The sequence below is a fragment of the Cavia porcellus genome, unplaced genomic scaffold (genome assembly GCF_034190915.1).
Source record: "Cavia porcellus strain 051 isolate PalLab524CR breed Dunkin Hartley unplaced genomic scaffold, mCavPor4.1 scaffold_2, whole genome shotgun sequence".
NCBI lineage: Eukaryota > Metazoa > Chordata > Mammalia > Rodentia > Caviidae > Cavia > Cavia porcellus.
In genome coordinates, this window is record NW_026947485.1 from 17,788,848 (window position 1) to 17,797,172 (window position 8,325).

Genomic DNA, 8,325 nt, shown 5'->3' on the forward strand with positions numbered 1-8,325 from the left:
ACACTGTTCACAAAATAGAATGACAAATATTCATAAAGTACATGATATTCATAAATAAGAGACCCTAAGAGGCTCTTTGGCAACAGTGATTCTAAAAGGCGATAATCACCTGAATACCATAAAAATATTTTTGAATGTAAAGGAATTACTGTAGCTGCAGGATTTGGAGAGGAACCCAGATCATTTCCCTCAAATTTACCAATGTTTCTCTAGGAAACTTGATTGGATTTTTGTTACAAGTGAGCCTGTTTCTTTACTGGATGGTTAGAAACTTATTTCACTGATTTTTCACCACACTGAAAGCGGAAAGAGAGCTTCAGGTGTGCAGCTGCTTTCCAACGTGTAACAACCCTTTCCTCGTGGCTTGTATCTACCACCTCCTCTGTCTGTGTGGACACCATCGGTACATGTGCTGATCCTTCCACTGGTAAGAGCCTTAGTATTGATGAGAACAAAAAGTCCACATTTCTGCATATGTCTCTGCTGCTTTTGAAACTTAAACTAAGGCTTAGTGTTAATAAAAGATTTCTAAATTTTATTTCAAGAAAGTTCTCAGGCCCACTACTGACAGTTAAAACTGACCATAAAAAGAAGCTGACTTAGTACTTACTACACCTGAGACATAGTAGCTACTCAATAAATGTTGTTTTCAAGACAAAGGAGATGTCAAATTGTGAAATGATTAATTTTAAGAGTACCAGCCAGGTGTAGTGAATTGTGCCTAGTATCCCAGCACTGAGGAGGCTGACGCAAGAGGAGCTCAACTTTGAGGCAAGCCTTGGCTTCAGTGGAGATTCAAAGTCAGATCGAGCTGAAAACAAGATTGTCTCAACACATCCTCTAACCCGAAATCTCTTTAAAAATATGTATTGGTCATTTAAAAGAGAAGCACTTTCTCACTTTACTGAAATTAGTACAACGTACTGATTTTTTTCAACTTGGTGTATGTTTCCCTTAACTGTGGTTCAGTGTTTCAAAAATGTGTAATTATAGATTCCAAAGTGGTAGCCTGAAAGGACTAAAAGCCATTTTACCTAAAGCACCTAGAGAAAGGGATGCGTTATCATCAGCAGTAGAATAATAGTCTACTGCTACCCTTGCTTACCTCTTCACTCTTTTTCCCAGCAAGACTAGAGGAAACCAAAGTTATAGAACATCTGAACTCTGTCCAGACTTAGTTGTATTTTTAAATTTCAGGTTAGAATGCATAATATATTAATGCTATACAGTTTTTATTGTGTTCACTTTAAAATTTATATTAAGTAGATCGCTACGTTATGGTAATGCATTAAATTACCTAAGGCAAAGTAATTCAATGATTAACTGACTATAAACATTGGTTTATGGTCAGTTTATAAAGTATCACAATGATTAACACCGTGCTTTTTCATAACAGTAGAAAATTGCAAGATGAAATATCTGTGGATTGACTCTGTGCCATTAGGAAGAATAAAACAAGTGGTATAACTCAGTGTCAAGTTACATCTTGAGAGTAAACTTTGTTTTAAATCTCCTCTCTAAGTGGTTGAGAAATTCATTAGTTTAAAATGCCCAAGGCCTGCCAAACAGGAGATAGAGAATGCAAGTGCTCATACAAATATATAAACAAAAAATAGCGTAACTATCATTTTTAAAACTGATTTTCTCCAATGTTTTGCCTAGAACATCGAGAAAACATTGATTTTTTTATGTTCTCTAGATGATGAATATATATATATATATATATATATATATACCGATAGATTTCAGATTTAAAAATAAAGGTTGAGAGACTTCTAGTTCATTTATTCTATACTATAATGTAACAGAAGGATTATTTGCAGAGGCCCAGACAACACAGAGAAATGAGATCTGGAGAAGTCACATATTTTTATTGTCTTTTGGTGGCAGAAGGTTGGCAAGTAGATGGGCTCCAGGACAAAGGATATGGAAATCAGCAAAAAGTTCTTAGAAAAATGGCAATTGCAGACTAATGCAGGAGAATGCTGTAATAAAATTGTCTGGGCTTCAATTCTCCCCTGCCATATATCTGTTGTGTAATCTTAGGCAAATGAGCTTAGTTTCTTCATCTATAAAAGGGATGTAGAGTCTCTCAGTTTTTTGCTGAATTGCATACAAGTTGTATAGTGATAGACCTGTAATAGATAACCAATAAGTCACAGCTACTTTATTTACATTTCCACTATAACTATTAGTTGGTAGGTACCACCAGTTAATTATTCCTGGAATCTAATGATAAGGAATAGTCGTAACACAAAAAGACTAACTTGAAAGTTAGTTAATCCAATTCAAGAATACTGATTGTTTAAAGTGATATGAGCTTGTTAAAATGTTTTGAAATTCTAAAATACATATGTTGATAATCTCAGTCTTTCCATCTTAATATTTGTCTGTTCCTTTGAAAAGTATATGGGAGGATTCAGAGTCCTTTCCTGAAACTGAACTTCTGTTATGGACACTGATTTTTCAATGGTTAATGCATCAGACTGGTGTCACATACACTTGTCCATTTCTCCCTAGATTATGGAGCATTTTCATATATCGACTCAGATCATCTATAATCCTAGCTTCAGTACAATCATATGCCTATATTAGATGCTGAGGTAAGATAACTATGCTAACAAGTAAAGACTGGAAAAATAAAAATAACATTTTTAAATTAATGAATTTTATTTCTGGTCATTATTTTTGCTAATGCTTTCACATCCATTGTCTACATATACCCATTTGCCTGTTTATTTGCAAAACCTTTTACTTTCTATTATCTAAAATATCAAAAGCAAAATTGAAGTGAATAATTCAATCACCATTTTGCCATGCTACATTTCTCAGAATTCAGAACATGAGTGTAAAATGAATGATACTGGACTATTCAACATGACTACTGGAACATTATGGTCTAGAAAATAATAAAATATAAATGCATTGGTTCTTGTTGCCTGGAACAATGTCAGTATAATGCTCTTGTAAGTAAACAGGTTGTGTGTTAGACAAAATGACAATAAAGCTATTACATATCCAAAGAAAGGTGTATTTTAACATTTCTTGATCATGATGAGATATATAGGCAAGTTTTCTGTTTTCTTTTTTAAATTCCACACCTCTCTACATGGTAATCAAATCCCAGTTGCTGAACTAATTTTTCCCTTTACTTGAAAAATAAATAATAATAATAACAAAAATTGTGAAGAATTAGAGAATAAATTAATATCGTAGTCATGTGTAAGTAACTTCCTAAAGCAAAACTCTCTTGTAATGCGGTGGATGATCTATTTTTTAACTGGTCTGCAATGAGATAAGTTCAGAAGTGTGACTGACCACACACACATACACATTTAATGGCAATGTGTATAATTTTATGACTCGATCTTCTTTTCCTACATATTTGTCGTGATTATATTCATGGACATACAGTTTTCTGTCAGTTGATCTAATAATAAAAAATGACACATTTATGTTTTGTGTAGCTGTTTTTTAAGTTTACTTTCTAAACCATTCATCTTTATTGTGTTTTATAAAAGCATCAGTCTACGAGAAACTGAAAAAGGAGAAAAAAGAAACTAGTTGTTTCTTACAGTTTGAGAAGCACTATCCTAGAGCATGATACTCTTTGTCTTACATTACATATTTTATTTTTAAAAAACTACTTTTTACTTGTTAAACAATTTGCAATTCCTTTTTAATCTCCCCTAGGTGCTGCGTTCCATTGGCTATTTGTGTGATCTGCACAAGCATTTCAATAATAAACCATAGAAAGACTGGATTTAGTAACAAAAAACAAAGTTGATGAGATTATTTCCTTGATTAAGATGCCTTAATGTTACATTTTAAAACACAGTTCATAAAAATGTTTCAGTGATGTTACTTTAACATCTTTAATGCTTGTTACACTGAGACCCTCACACTTGCTAATACTTAGTTTTTAAGTGTCAGACTATAGGGAATTTCCTTCAGAATCCTTGTCTCAAACTGATAGCATTATTTCCCTCCCACAAAATTTACTGAATTTGTGAAATATCTTCAACACCTCTATTTTCACTGGATATTAATTCTATTAGTGCAATGAAAATTTCCGTTTATGTTTTTGCATTCTCAGAACCTAGACAGTGTCTGACACATAATAGATTCTAATTATTTATCAAAGAAATTAATGAATTTAAAAGCATGTGAATTAAAATGTTTCTCTGGTATGAGAAACCTCAAGTGTAAATAAGGACCAAAGTGTGTAATAGATATTGTGAAAGAGAAAGGGGAACAGTTTGGGGGGGGGGAGGAAGGGAAAGAAAAAAATGTTAAAAGAAGCATAAAATGGAAACAAAGGTTCGTGAAGAGGGGATAAGGGGTCAAGGAAGGAAAGGGAGTTGGAAGAGAAAGAAAGGAATCAAGATATACCTTACGCAGATACAACTTCCTTATGATGAATATGATCATTGTTTATTTAAGTTCTATCATTAAACTTAATTTTTTAAAAAGAGTATATGAACTAGTGATTAAAAGAACAAATTATCATACTGTCTTGTTTTCTATCTTTCTGCTGTAACCTACATAAGATTTGTGGCCATTTTAATGGTGCTAATTTACAGAAAGAACAAGATAGCCTCAGTGTTTCTTATCGTATCATTATTACTGAGTCAAGTTTTTCTTTCCACAGTATTGACTGTACAAAGGAAAATGTTAAAAAAGTTAAAAATTCAATCTTTCATTTTAGACTTTTTTTTAACTTCTAAAAGATGTGTTAACTTCAAATCCTATTTCTCAATAGACAAACTTACTTATAAAGGATATATTAGATAAGTGGTATAACACTCTGGATTTTATAGTTTGTTTTATCTTATTTTGAAATTAAAATATAAGTCCAATATTTAATTTGCACTAATTCAACTGAAGTTTAATCCTTAGTACAAACATTAATCTTTTAAAATAATTTCCACTTTTTATCCTTAGTATAGGTATTAATTTAATCTTTAACTCAATAGTATTTATTCTTACCCATTTCCCAGAAGCCAAATTCTATGACAAGAATTTTCACATGGTCTTCATACTTCTTGAACTTCTCTGGGACTGTTTCCATGATTTCTGAGAAGCTGAATCTTAGAGAAATTAAGTGATTAAAAAAAAGTGGCTTGAAGATTCATGATCCAAGTCAAACTTGTTCAATCCACACCAGAACCTTTTCAAGTGCTCTTCAAATCATCATCAACATTTTCTAAAAGTGCACATAATTTCTCCAAAATTAGAAAAAACCAAAATTATCATCATTCAGAATTATATTCTAAATCACAATGCACATACTCATTAAAAAATTAAAAGTCACTGCAAGCAATACAGAAAGATTAATGCATAAAGTACTTTTTGGTAAAAAAGAAGAGTGGTCACATTGTTGCATCTTTGTGGCTGACTTTATAGGAAAAGAGTCACATGGATCATTCTGCTTGTAAGTCAGGAGGGCTGGTTTGTGGCAGTAGGCAACAACATGTCTGTGAAATTTAAATTCGAACATATTTTAACACTTGTCATGGCCGGACAATGTAGAAGGCTATGCATTTCTCCCAAGTATGATAGTGGACGAAATATAGCAAAGCGACGGATTAACTTGGTTTACTTTCCTTTCCTATACGGCATTGATATTTTTCTTTGTGTTAGGCCATTTAACTGTGTTCACTCTTGTACTTGAGTGTAAATGCAGGGAAAACACTTTCATGAGACATGGAAGCCACTTATGAGAAAACCTCAGATCCTCTCTCCAGAGCATCATACCACTCAAGTTCCGCAATGGAAATGATAGAGTCAGGTGCCTAGAACTTACTGCAAATATACACAACTTAATTCAGTCTCTCAATCCTTAATCAAGTTTACTTTTTCATAGAACATATGATGTCCAGCGTTCTCATTACTATGTGCTGTTAATCACAAGTGGGGTCATATGGAAGACTATAGCCAACCACAATAATGAATTAAACATATGGCTTTCAGTTATTTATTATGACACATGAAAAAAAAACTGATGAAAGATCTGTAGAAATTCTGATCATTTAAGCCATCAATCATAGGAGATTCTGTTAAACAAGCATGTAGTAATTTCATTATATAGGTTCATGTAAATAAACCATTATTAGGATTTGTATCCCCCAAATGATATTCAGGCTAATAAATCTACCCCTCAAATAAGTAAGTAGATTTTAATTCAGATTATGAGAATTTTCTTTTTATTACATAGCTTTGCCTCCATGGGAATAAAAACAAATACTCTTACAAGAAAAGCTTACAGTATGTAAAAAAGCAAACAGAAATTTAAACATTATGGCGTAATAAGGCAGATTGGCTAGTGGAAATGTGTAAAATATTCTTCAGAATAGGTTCACATGAAATAGGTTCTGATTGTTGTTTTGATCACAGGGTCAGAAGTGATGAAGGCAGTAATCTTACCCACTATCCAGGCTGCATGTAAAAACACGTATTAAGCAATTTGATAAGCCTAAATACAGACTATTAAGTTCCTAAAAGCACCTTGTGCATATACCCAAAATAGCAGAAAACAGAAATCTTCAGACTTGCATCAATATATTTCCTCTTGCAATTTATAAGAGCAATTACTACTACAGTAGAAGATATTTCATAGGAATTAATGACCAACTGAAGGTAATGATTTCTGGACTCAGATTAAGCCATCAACTCCTTTCAGAAATGAAAACTAGTCAAAATCAATCTGTCGTTTTTGAGATGATGTTATGAAGATACTTTAAAAGAAAAAAAACTACCTCATTTAATGCTGATAGACTCTTGAAGATACAGGAACATAATCCTCTTCTGCAAGACAACGCTGATTGACTTGGCTCGAAAAGCTGCAGGGGAAAATGTAACCCACTGATGATGAAGCTAAACAAATATGTGCCTGCAAACACGTTCCCATTAAGTCACAGGTGATACAAACTTTCCCATTAAGTCACAGGTGATACAAACTTTCCCATTAAGTCACAGGTGATACAAACTTTCAAAGCCAGGACTTATCTGTGACTTTGGCTGTAGTTTGTAGCATGTATCAGTATTTGCTTTTACCCCACTCAATAAAATTTATGTTGGGAGACAAAGACCAGGCATTTATCCTGGATACTTAAAATACAACTTCAGCTAATACAAAGTTAATATCATTGAGGAAATTTTAAGACTCAGAGTAGGGCATTCAAATAAAGATATTTGGTAGGTTCACAGACATAAGACCTTTTATAAGGCAAAAACACTGGATAGAATTAAATAATTTGGATATTAAGCCTTTGCAATATATATGTGTATATATAATTATATATAATTTATACATGCATTTTTTAAAACAAAAATTTGGTATGTATTAGTACACGTGTATTTGAGTGAAGCTTCGTGGTGGATCAGATTGGGTTAGGGTCACAATGAGAAAGAAAAAGGAAAACAGAGGTAATAAGACAAAGACACAGCTGAATATGATGGAAACTGATAGCCAATATACAGTGAAGGGTATAGAGTTACTTCTGTAAGGCAGAAAAAGACTAAGAGTCTGTTGACTCGAGTAAACTTCCTTCCATGCTCAGCCATGCTCTCTAAGCTTTTACTCTTAGGATCTAGGATTTGAAAGTAAGAAATAAGCAAAGAATACCAACGCATTCCCTTCTCATTTGGCTAGAAAAAAGTGGATACAGGACTCAAATGACTGACTCAAATGTGGGCACAAAAGTCAGATAAAGTCAATCAGTAGCAATGTAATTCTATTCTAGAATTATGAGTTACTAAGAAAACAGATTCTTCTAAACTGACTTGTAATTCTGTGAGCCTGAAACATGTACCTTTCCTTCACACAGTTTGGAAAGAGTCGATTCAAAGGCACGAAGGAAGGTAGTTCCTACTGGTACCGCTGATGCTGTTAATCACAGTCTACTCTATGCAGATAATTGTCCTACCATTAGTTACTGCCAAAAATGATCTCATGTTTTTTCTTACTTTTCTACACTCAAATTTATCTAGAAAACAACTGCCTCATTGACTTGTTTTCATTATTTTAAATCGGCCTACTATTAGAGAAATATAAAATCATGGTAGAATCGGACATTAGAAAAATTACAATGAGGAAAGTGAAAATTGGTATCAATCTTATTAGTAAAGGATACTAAATGATAAAATTCCAACATACAACAGCATTTTAAATTGTATGTCACTAAATTAAAGAAAAACACTTCTGCCAAAACCAGAAATAGACCATATGGAAATGTGTTAAAATGTCAATTTAGCTATTTTGAATGACAAGAATAGAAATATATTTTCTTTTTCCTTTGAGAGTTACATGTTGTCTCTGCATAT

General features: G+C 32.8%; 1 long non-coding RNA gene across 1 annotated transcript; it reads right to left on the reverse strand.

The window, feature by feature from the left end:
• Nucleotides 1-1,859: 1,859 nt before the first annotated feature.
• LOC134472626 (uncharacterized) lies at nt 1,860-6,881 on the reverse strand. The gene is made up of 3 exons (XR_010042512.1): nt 6,759-6,881; nt 4,990-5,090; nt 1,860-2,135 (listed from the first exon to the last, which is right to left on the reverse strand). It is a non-coding gene; the product is annotated as an uncharacterized LOC134472626 (long non-coding RNA).
• Nucleotides 6,882-8,325: the final 1,444 nt, after the last annotated feature.